A 12,500-nucleotide genomic window follows, 5' to 3' on the forward strand; every position below is an offset into this window, starting at 1 on the left:
TGACTGAATATGCTATGTGAACACTTGTGAAATTGGGGATGGTGTGTTGGGGCAGGGGGGGTCTGGTAGAAGGCCCCCCCAGGAATAGTGTCTCTTTCCCGGGCAGCAGTCCCTTTTAGTTAAGGGGAGTCTGATAAAGAGTCCCCCCAGGAATAGTGTCTCTCACCCGGGCAGCAGTCAGGGTGGAAGGCGCCCTCTGTCTCCCTCCGGTGGGAGAGGTCGGTATTGCAGGTGTGGTGTGCGGCATGGAGCGGAACCCGGGCTCTGGCGTCCTTTTCCGGGTTCAATTCGGCCGTTGTGGGCCTCTGGGGGTGTTTGGGTCCGAGTTCCGGGCTCTGGGGGTGTTTGGTAAAGAGATCCGGGTTCTGGCGTCTTTTTCCGGGTCCAATTCGGCCGTTGTGGGCCTCTGGAGGTGTTTGTGGAGCTCATCCGGGCTCTGGGGGTGCCTGGTAAAGAGATCCGGGTTCTGGCGTCTTTTTCCGGGTCCAATTCGGCCGTTGTGGGCCTCTGGAGGTGTTTGTGGAGCTCATCCGGGCTCTGGGGGTGTCTGGTAAAGAGATCCGGGTTCTGGCGTCTTTTTCCGGGTTCAATTCGGCCGTTGTGGGCCTCTGGAGGTGTTTGGGTCCGAGTTCCGGGCTCTGGGGGTGTCTGGTAAAGAGATCCGGGTTCTGGCGTCTTTTTCCGGGTCCGATTCGGCCGTTGTGGGCCTCTGGAGGTGTTTGGGTCCGAGTTCCGGGCTCTGGGGGTGTCTGGTAAAGAGATCCGGGTTCTGGCGTCTTTTTCCGGGTTCAATTCGGCCGTTGTGGGCCTCTGGAGGTGTTTGGGTCCGAGTTCCGGGCTCTGGGGGTGTCTGGTAAAGAGATCCGGGTTCTGGTGTCTTTTTCCGGGTTTAATTCGGCCGTTGTGGGCCTCTGGAGGTGTTTGGGTCCGAGTTCCGGGCTCTGGGGGTGTCTGGTAAAGAGATCCGGGTTCTGGTGTCTTTTTCCGGGTTTAATTCGGCCGTTGTGGGCCTCTGGAGGTGTTTGGGTCCGAGTTCCGGGCTCTGGGGGTGTCTGGTAAAGAGATCCGGGTTCTGGCGTCTTTTTCCGGGTCCAATTCGGCCGTTGTGGGCCTCTGGAGGTGTTTGTGGAGCTCATCCGGGCTCTGGGGGTGCCTGGTAAAGAGATCCGGGTTCTGGCGTCTTTTTCCGGGTCCAATTCGGCCGTTGTGGGCCTCTGGAGGTGTTTGTGGAGCTCATCCGGGCTCTGGGGGTGTCTGGTAAAGAGATCCGGGTTCTGGCGTCTTTTTCCGGGTTCAATTCGGCCGTTGTGGGCCTCTGGAGGTGTTTGGGTCCGAGTTCCGGGCTCTGGGGGTGTCTGGTAAAGAGATCCGGGTTCTGGCGTCTTTTTCCGGGTCCGATTCGGCCGTTGTGGGCCTCTGGAGGTGTTTGGGTCCGAGTTCCGGGCTCTGGGGGTGTCTGGTAAAGAGATCCGGGTTCTGGCGTCTTTTTCCGGGTTCGATTCGGCCGTTGTGGGCCTCTGGAGGTGTTTGGGTCCGAGTTCCGGGCTCTGGGGGTGTCTGGTAAAGAGACCTGGGTTCTGGCGTCTTTTTCCGGGTTCGATTCGGCCGTTGTGGGCCTCTGGAGGTGTTTGGGTCCGAGTTCCGGGCTCTGGGGGTGTCTGGTAAAGAGATCCGGGTTCTGGTGTCTTTTTCCTGGCTTAATTCGGCCGTTGTGGGCCCCTGGAGGTGTTTGCGGACCTCCGCGGGTGAAATAATGGAAAAAAAAAAAAGTTAAAGTTTCCAGTCGGGACTATGTGGAGCGAAAAAAACCCGGACTTTTTTGGCTCCGTCAGAAACTAAGTAAAAGTCGGAATATGTGAAGGAAAGCCCAGAAAATGCCTGGGCTTTTTTAGATCGCTTCGATAAATTTTTTTTTAGCTCACATCACTGGGCCACCAGGTCGCAGATTTCAGAAACCTGGTTTTCGGAAACAGAGATCTCCAGGACAGGGCCCCGAGCTTCGGGGGGAGCGTTCCCCAGCTGGACCTAAGCATAGTGGGCCAGGCCCCGGGCGGAAAGACGCTCCTGGAGCCGAGATACAGGGGTGGCTCCCCGCGCGACTTACCCGATTTCGGAGCACTATTTTCGGACAGTGATGGCAGAGCAGTGGGTGTACCGGATGGAGGAAAATAACAGCTCCAGAGAGCGGCAGAGACCAGACCATGACCCAGAACGGCACACTGTTCCCGGACAGTGATGGCAGACCAGCAGGTGTACCCCATGGATGAATAAAGAGCTCCAGAGAGCGGCAGAACCCAGACCAAGTCCCAGAACGACACACTATTCCCGGACAGTGATGGCAGAACAGCAGGTGCAGTGGATGGATGAATAAAGAGCTCCAGAGAGCAGCAGAGACCAGACCAAGTCCCAGAACGACACACTATTCCCGGACAGTGATGGCAGAACAGCAGGTGTACCCCATGGATGAATAAAGAGCTCCAGAGAGCGTGATATCCCAGACCGTGACCCAGAATGGCACACTATTCCCGGACAGTGATGGCAGACCAGCAGGTGTACCCCATGGATGAATAAAGAGTTCCAGAGAGCGTGATATCCCAGACCATGACCCAGAACGGCACACTGTTCCCGGACAGTGATGGCAGACCAGCAGGTGTACCGCATGGATGAATAAAGAGCTCCAGAGAGCGGCAGAGACCAGACCATGACCCAGAACGACACACTATTCCCGGACAGTGATGGCAGAACAGCAGGTGTACCGCATGGATGAATAAAGAGCTCCAGAGAGCGTGATATCCCAGACCGTGACCCAGAATGGCACACTATTCCCGGACAGTGATGGCAGACCAGCAGGTGTACCCCATGGATGAATAAAGAGTTCCAGAGAGCGGCAGAGACCAGACCAAGTCCCAGAACGACACACTATTCCCGGACAGTGATGGCAGAACAGCAGGTGTACCGCATGGATGAATAAAGAGCTCCAGAGAGCGGCAGAGACCAGACCAAGTCCCAGAACGGCACACTGTTCCCGGACAGTGATGACAGAACAGCAGGTGTACCGCATGGATGAATAAAGAGCTCCAGAGAGCGGCAGAGACCAGACCAAGTCCCAGAACGACACACTATTCCCGGACAGTGATGGCAGAACGGCAGGTGTACCGCATGGATGAATAAAGAGTTCCAGAGAGCGTGATATCACAGACCATGACCCAGAACGACACACTATTCCCGGACAGTGATGGCAGAACAGCAGGTGTACCGCATGGATGAATAAAGAGCTCCAGAGAGCGGCAGAGACCAGACCAAGTCCCAGAACGACACACTATTCCCGGACAGTGATGGCAGAACAGCAGGTGTACCGCATGGATGAATACACAGTTCCAGAGAGCGGGAGATCCCGGCCGATGTCCGGTGACGAAGCACTGTATGGGACACTTTGAAGGAAGGGTCGTGTCTCCTGGATGAAAAGAACTTTAATTTTCTGACTTAAAATACGGAGTTAAAGTTTCCAGTCGGGACGATAAGGAGGGCAAAAAAACCCGGACTTTTTTGGCTCCGTCAGAAACTAAGTAAAAGTCGGAATATGTGAAGGAAAGCTCAGAAAATGCCTGGAGAATTTTGAGCGGACCGGAAAAAAAAAGTTCCAGCCGACATCACTGGGCCACCAGGTCGCAGATTCCTGAAACCCGGTTTTTAGAAACATAGGCCTCCAGTCGTGAAGACCGGCGTTTGTGCGGTTCGGATCCGACTCAGACCTCAGTTTTTTCGGACACCCCCGGACAGTGGCGGGGGTGGAAGAACCGGAGCCTCATGCAGAACTGGCTGTCGGGGAGCAAGCGGACGCTACCCCGGCAGGAGGCATCATTCCGGGCACTGTGGCTGATCGGTAGCTTTCGTGGATGGATGACTGAGCGAACGAACGAGATGACGGCGGTGCGTCCTGGCTGATGTCCCAGTACGGGGCACTATTCTCGGATGCTGATGGCAGAACAGCAGGTGCAGTGGACGGATGAACACACAGTTCCATAGAGCGGCAGAACCCAGACCATGTCCCAGAACGGGACACTATTCTCGGATGCTGATGTCAGAACAGCAGGTGTAACGCATGGATGAATACAGAGTTCCAGAGAGCGGCAGAGACCAGACCATGTCCCAGAACGGGACACTATTCTCGGATGCTGATGTCAGAACAGCAGGTGTAACGCATGGATGAATACAGAGTTCCAGAGAGCGGCAGAGACCAGACCATGTCCCAGAACGGGACACTATTCTCGGATGCTGATGTCAGAACAGCAGGTGTAACGCATGGATGAATACAGAGTTCCAGAGAGCGGCAGAGACCAGACCATGTCCCTGTACGGGACACTATTCTCGGATGCTGATGTCAGAACAGCAGGTGTAACGCATGGATGAATACAGAGTTCCAGAGAGCGGCAGAGACCAGACCATGTCCCAGAACGGCGCACTATTCTCGGATGCTGATGTCAGAACAGCAGGTGCAGCGGACGGACTAATACACAGTTCCAGAGAGCGGTATTTCACGACAGATATCCGATGATGAAGCGCTATTGTCGGACACTGATGGCAGAACAGCAGGTGCACTGGATGAAGGAAATTAACAGAACATAGTTCCAGAGAGCGGGATATCCCAGACCAAGTCCCAGAACGGCGCGCTATTGTCGGACACTGATGGCAGAACAGCAGGTGCACTGGATGAAGAAAATAAACAGAACATAGTTCCAGAGAGCGTGATATCCCAGACCAAGTCCCAGAACGGCGCGCTATTGTCGGACACTGATGGCAGAACAGCAGGTGCACTGGATGAAGAAAATAAACAGAACATAGTTCCAGAGAGCGTGATATCCCAGACCAAGTCCCAGAACGGCGCGCTATTGTCGGACACTGATGGCAGAACAGCAGGTGCACTGGATGAAGGAAATAAACAGAACATAGTTCCAGAGAGTGTGATATCCCAGACCAAGTCCCAGAACGGCCCACTATTCCCGGACACTCATCTACTTAAAATCTCCCTGATTACCTGCCAGAACAGAGCAGATCCAGAGAGCGGTATTTCACGGCAGATATCCGATGATGAAGCGCTATTGTCGGACACTGATGGCAGAACAGCAGTTGCACTGGATGAAGGAAATGAACAGAACATAGTTCCAGAGAGGGGGATATGCCAGACCATGTCCCAGTACGGGACACTATTCTCGGATGCTGATGTCAGAACAGCAGGTGCAGTGGATGAAGGAAATAAACAGAACATAGTTCCAGAGAGCGGGATATGCCAGACCATGTCCCAGTACGGGACACTATTCTCGGATGCTGATGTCAGAACAGCAGGTGCAGTGGATGGATGAAATAAACAGTTCCAGAGAGCGTGAGATCCCGGCTGATATCCGATGAAGAAGCACTGTTCACGGACACTGATGGCTGAACAGCAGGTGCAGCGGATGGATGAATACACAGTTCCAGACAGTGGGAGATCCCTGACCATGTCCCAGTACGGGACACTATTCTCGGATGCTGATGTCAGAACAGCAGGTGCAGTGGATGAAGGAAATAATCAGAACATAGTTCCAGAGAGCGGGAGATCCCAGACCATGTCCCAGTACGGGACACTATTCTCGGATGCTGATGTCAGAACAGCAGGTGCAGTGGATGAAGGAAATAATCAGAACATAGTTCCAGAGAGCGGGATATCCCAGACCATGTCCCAGTACGGGACACTATTCTCGGATGCTGATGTCAGAACAGCAGGTGCAGTGGATGAAGGAAATAATCAGAACATAGTTCCAGAGAGCGGGATATCCCAGACCATGTCCCAGTACGGGACACTATTCTCGGATGCTGATGTCAGAACAGCAGGTGCAGTGGATGAAGGAAATAATCAGAACATAGTTCCAGAGAGCGGGATATCCCAGACCATGTCCCAGTACGGGACACTATTCTCGGATGCTGATGTCAGAACAGCAGGTGCAGTGGATGAAGGAAATAAACAGAACACAGTTCCATGGAGCGGGAGATCCCTGACCATGTCCCAGTACGGGACACTATTCTCGGATGCTGATGTCAGAACAGCAGGTGCAGTGGATGAAGGAAATAAACAGAACACAGTTCCATGGAGCGGGAGATCCCAGACCATGTCCCAGTACGGGCCACTATTCTCGGATGCTGATGTCAGAACAGCAGGTGCGGTGGATGGATGAAATAAACAGTTCCAGAGAGCGTGAGATCCCGGCTGATATCCGATGAAGAAGCGCTGTTGTCGGACACTGATGGCAGAACAGCAGGTGCGGTGGATGGATGAAAGAAACAGTTCCAGAGAGCGGTATCTCACGGCAGTTATCCGATGATGAAGCGCTATTGTCGGACACTGATGGCAGAACAGCAGGTGCAGTGGATGGATGAAGTAAACAGTTCCATAGAGCAGGAGATCCCAGACCATGTCCCATAACGGCACACTATTCTCGGATGCTGATGTCAGAACAGCAGGTGTAACGCATGGATGAATACAGAGTTCCAGAGAGCGGGATATGCCAGACCATGTCCCAGTACGGGACACTATTCTCGGATGCTGATGTCAGAACAGCAGGTGTAACGCATGGATGAATACAGAGTTCCAGAGAGCGGCAGAGACCAGACCATGTCCCAGAACGGCGCGCTATTGTCGGACACTGATGGCAGAACAGCAGGTGCACTGGATGAAGGAAATAAACAGAACATAGTTCCAGAGAGTGTGATATCCCAGACCAAGTCCCAGAACGGCCCACTATTCCCGGACACTCATCTACTTAAAATCTCCCTGATTACCTGCCAGAACAGAGCAGATCCAGAGAGCGGTATTTCACGGCAGATATCCGATGATGAAGCGCTATTGTCGGACACTGATGGCAGAACAGCAGGTGCACTGGATGAAGGAAATGAACAGAACATAGTTCCAGAGACGGGGATATGCCAGACCATGTCCCAGTACGGGACACTATTCTCGGATGCTGATGTCAGAACAGCAGGTGCAGTGGATGAAGTAAATAAACAGAACATAGTTCCAGAGAGCGGGATATCCCAGACCAAGTCCCAGAACGACACACTATTCCCGGACAGTGATGGCAGAACAGCAGGTGTACCGCATGGATGAATAAAGAGTTCCAGAGAGCGGCAGAGACCAGACCATGACCCAGAACGACACACTATTCCCGGACAGTGATGGCAGACCAGCAGGTGTACCGCATGGATGAATAAAGAGCTCCAGAGAGCGGCAGAGACCAGACCAAGTCCCAGAACGACACACTATTCCCGGACAGTGATGGCAGAACAGCAGGTGTACCGCATGGATGAATAAAGAGCTCCAGAGAGCGGCAGAGACCAGACCAAGTCCCAGAACGACACACTATTCCCGGACAGTGATGGCAGAACAGCAGGTGTACCGCATGGATGAATAAAGAGCTCCAGAGAGCGGCAGAGACCAGACCAAGTCCCAGAACGACACACTGTTCCCGGACAGTGATGGCAGAACAGCAGGTGTACCGCATGGATGAATAAAGAGCTCCAGAGAGCGGCAAAACCCAGACCATGACCCAGAACGGCACACTGTTCCCGGACAGTGATGGCAGACCAGCAGGTGTACCGCATGGATGAATAAAGAGTTCCAGAGAGCGGCAGAACCCAGACCAAGTCCCAGAACGACACACTATTCCCGGACAGTGATGGCAGAACAGCAGGTGTACCGCATGGATGAATACACAGTTCCAGAGAGCGGGAGATCCCGGCCGATGTCCGATGACGAAGCACTGTATGGGACACTTTGAAGGAAGGGTCGGTCTCCTGGATGAAAAGGACTTTAATTTTCTGACTTAAAAAACGGAGTTAAAGTTTCCAGTCGGGACGATAAGGAGGGCAAAAAAACCCGGACTTTTTTGGCTCCGTCAGAAACTAAGTAAAAGTCGGAATATGTGAAGGAAAGCTCAGAAAATGCCTGGAGAATTTTGAGCGGACCGGAAAAAAAAAGTTCCAGCCGACATCACTGGGCCACCAGGTCGCAGATTCCTGAAACCCGGTTTTTAGAAACATAGGCCTCCAGTCGTGAAGACCGGCGTTTTTTTGCGGTTCGGATCCGACTCAGACCTCAGTATTTTCGGACACCCTCGGACAGTGGCGGGGGTGGAAGAACCGGAGCCTCATGCAGAACTGGCTGTCGGGGAGCAAGCGGACGCTACCCCGGCAGGAGGCATCATTCCGGGCACTGTGGCTGATCGGTAGCTTTCGTGGATGGATGACTGAGCGAACGAACGAGATGACGGCGGTGCGTCCTGGCTGATGTCCCAGTACGGGGCACTATTCTCGGATGCTGATGGCAGAACAGCAGGTGCAGTGGACGGATGAACACACAGTTCCAGACAGCGTGATATCCCAGACCATGTCCCAGAACGGCCCACTATTCTCGGATGCTGATGTCAGAACAGCAGGTGCAGTGGATGGATGAACACACAGTTCCAGACAGCGGGAGATCCCAGACCATGTCCCAGAACGGCACACCATTCTCGGATGCTGATGTCAGAACAGCAGGTGTAACGTATGGATGAACACACAGTTCCAGACAGCGGGAGATCCCAGACCATGTCCCAGAACGGCACACTATTCTCGGATGCTGATGTCAGAACAGCAGGTGCAGCGGACGGACTAATACACAGTTCCAGAGAGCGGTATTTCACGACAGATATCCGATGATGAAGCGCTATTGTCGGACACTGATGGCAGAACAGCAGGTGCACTGGATGAAGGAAATAAACAGAACATAGTTCCAGAGAGCGGGATATCCCAGACCAAGTCCCAGAACGGCGCGCTATTGTCGGACACTGATGGCAGAACAGCAGGTGCACTGGATGAAGGAAATAAACAGAACATAGTTCCAGAGAGCGTGATATCCCAGACCAAGTCCCAGAACGGCCCACTATTCCCGGACACTCATCTACTTAAAATCTCCCTGATTACCTGCCAGAACAGAGCAGATCCAGAGAGCGGTATTTCACGGCAGCTATCCGATGATGAAGCGCTATTGTCGGACACTGATGGCAGAACAGCAGGTGCACTGGATGAAGGAAATGAACAGAACATAGTTCCAGAGAGCGGGATATGCGAGACCATGTCCCAGTACGGGACACTATTCTCGGATGCTGATGTCAGAACAGCAGGTGCAGTGGACGGACTAATACACAGTTCCAGAGAGCGGTATTTCACGGCAGATATCCGATGATGAAGCGCTGTTCCCCGACACTGATGGCAGAACAGCAGGTGCAGCGGATGGATGAATACACAGTTCCAGACAGCGGGAGATCCCTGACCATGTCCCAGTACGGGACACTATTCTCGGATGCTGATGTCAGAAGAGCAGGTGCAGTGGACGGATGAATACGAAGTTCCATGGAGCGGGAGATCCCAGACCATGTCCCAGTACGGGACACTATTCTCGGATGCTGATGTCAGAACAGCAGGTGCAGTGGATGAAGGAAATAAACAGAACACAGTTCCATGGAGCGGGAGATCCCTGACCATGTCCCAGTACGGGACACTATTCTCGGATGCTGATGTCAGAACAGCAGGTGCAGTGGATGAAGGAAATAAACAGAACACAGTTCCATGGAGCGGGAGATCCCTGACCATGTCCCAGTACGGGACACTATTCTCGGATGCTGATGTCAGAACAGCAGGTGCAGTGGATGAAGGAAATAAACAGAACATAGTTCCAGAGAGCGGGATATGCCAGACCATGTCCCAGTACGGGACACTATTCTCGGATGCTGATGTCAGAACAGCAGGTGCAGTGGATGGATGAATTAAACAGTTCCAGAGAGCGTGAGATCCCGGCTGATATCCGATGAAGAAGCACTGTTCTCGGACACTGATGGCAGAACAGCAGGTGCGGTGGATGAAATAAACAGTTCCAGAGAGCGGTATTTCACGGCAGTTATCCGATGATGAAGCGCTGTTGTCGGACACTGATGGCAGAACAGCAGGTGCAGTGGATGGACGAATTAAACAGTTCCAGAGAGCGTGAGATCCCGACAGATATCCGATGACGGAGGACCACTTGGGACGCTTTGAAGGAAGGGTCGGTCTCCTGGATGAAAAAGACTTTAATTTTCTGACTTAAAAAAAAAGTTAAAGTTTCCAGTCGGGACGATAAGGAGGGCAAAAAAACCCGGACTTTTTTGGCTCCGTCAGAAACTAAGTAAAAGTCGGAATATGTGGCGCAAAGCCCTAAAATCCCCTGGAGAAATTTGGACGGCCCCGAAAAAAAAAGTTCCAGCTGACATCACTGGGCCACCAGGTCGCAGATTTCAGAAACCTGGTTTTCGGAAACACAGGGCTCCAGGGCTGAGACCCGGGCTTCGTGGGGAGCGTTCCCCAGCTGGGCCTAAGCATCTTCGGACAACTTTGGGCGGAAAAGCGGGTTCGGGAACCGGGATACGGGGCGGGTTACGCGGCGTGACCTGCCCGAGTGCAGTGCACTATTCCCGGACACTCATCTACTTAAAATCTCCCTGATTACCTGCCAGAACAGAGCAGATCCAGAGAGCGGTATTTCACGGCAGCTATCCGATGATGAAGCGCTGTTGTCGGACACTGATGGCAGAACAGCAGGTGCGGTGGATGAAATAAACAGTTCCAGAGAGCGGTATTTCACGGCAGTTATCCGATGATGAAGCGCTGTTGTCGGACACTGATGGCAGAACAGCAGGTGCGGTGGATGAAATAAACAGTTCCAGAGAGCGTGAGATCCCGGCTGATATCCGATGAAGAAGCGCTATTGTCGGACACTGATGGCAGAACAGCAGGTGCAGTGGATGGATGAATTAAACAGTTCCAGAGAGCGTGAGATCCCGGCTGATATCCGATGAAGAAGCACTGTTCTCGGACACTGATGGCAGAACGGCAGGTGCACTGGATGGATGAAATAAACAGTTCCAGAGAGCGTGAGATCCCGGCTGATATCCGATGAAGAAGCACTGTTCTCGGACACTGATGGCAGAACGGCAGGTGCACTGGATGGATGAATACACAGTTCCAGACAGCGGGAGATCCCTGACCATGTCCCAGTACGGGACACTATTCTCGGATGCTGATGTCAGAACAGCAGGTGCAGTGGATGAAGGAAATAAACAGAACACAGTTCCATGGAGCGGGAGATCCCTGACCATGTCCCAGTACGGGACACTATTCTCGGATGCTGATGTCAGAACAGCAGGTGCAGTGGATGAAGGAAATAAACAGAACACAGTTCCATGGAGCGGGAGATCCCAGACCATGTCCCAGTACGGGCCACTATTCTCGGATGCTGATGTCAGAACAGCAGGTGCGGTGGATGGATGAAATAAACAGTTCCAGAGAGCGTGAGATCCCGGCTGATATCCGATGAAGAAGCGCTGTTGTCGGACACTGATGGCAGAACAGCAGGTGCGGTGGATGGATGAAAGAAACAGTTCCAGAGAGCGGTATCTCACGGCAGTTATCCGATGATGAAGCGCTATTGTCGGACACTGATGGCAGAACAGCAGGTGCAGTGGATGGATGAAGTAAACAGTTCCATAGAGCAGGAGATCCCAGACCATGTCCCATAACGGCACACTATTCTCGGATGCTGATGTCAGAACAGCAGGTGTAACGCATGGATGAATACAGAGTTCCAGAGAGCGGGATATGCCAGACCATGTCCCAGTACGGGACACTATTCTCGGATGCTGATGTCAGAACAGCAGGTGCAGTGGATGGATGAAATAAACAGTTCCATGGAGCGGTATTTCCCGACAGATATCCGACGACGAAGGACCATTTGGGACGCTTTGCAGGAAGGGTCGGTCTCCTGGATGAAAAGGACTTTAATTTTCTGACTTAAAATACGAAGTTAAAGTTTCCAGTCGGGACGATAAGGAGGGCAAAAAAACCCGGACTTTTTTGGCTCCGTCAGAAACTAAGTAAAAGTCGGACTATGTGAAGGAAAGCTCAGAAAATGCCTGGAGAATTTTGAGCGGACTGGAAAAAAAAAGTTGTAGCCGACATCACTGGGCCACCAGGTCGCAGATTTCAGAAACCTGGTTTTTAGAAACATAGGCCTCCAGGAGTGAGGACCGACGTTTGTGCGTTTTGGATCCGACTCAGACCTCAGTATTTTCGGACGCCCTCGGACAGTGGCGAGGGTGAACGAACCGGAGCCTCGTTCCGGGCACTGTGGCTGGTCGGTGGGTTTCGCGGATGGATCGCTGAGCGAGAGAGATGGCGGCGGGGCGGCCCGCCTCCGGTGCGCCCTGGCTTCGGCCGGGGCGCGCCGGTGGGTGAAACACTTTGATCGAACGAGATTGCTCGAGCGGAGGCGGGGCGGCCCGCCTCCGGTGCGCGCGCCCGCCGGCGGTGCGCCATCCCCGGGCGCTTTGGCTTCGGCCGGGGCGCGCCGGTGGAGGAAATGCTTTACGTGAAAATTCTGACCGATTTGCAACCGTGACCCG

Source organism: Gasterosteus aculeatus, unplaced genomic scaffold (assembly GCF_964276395.1).
Source record: "Gasterosteus aculeatus unplaced genomic scaffold, fGasAcu3.hap1.1 HAP1_SCAFFOLD_27, whole genome shotgun sequence".
NCBI classification, from domain to species: domain Eukaryota; kingdom Metazoa; phylum Chordata; class Actinopteri; order Perciformes; family Gasterosteidae; genus Gasterosteus; species Gasterosteus aculeatus.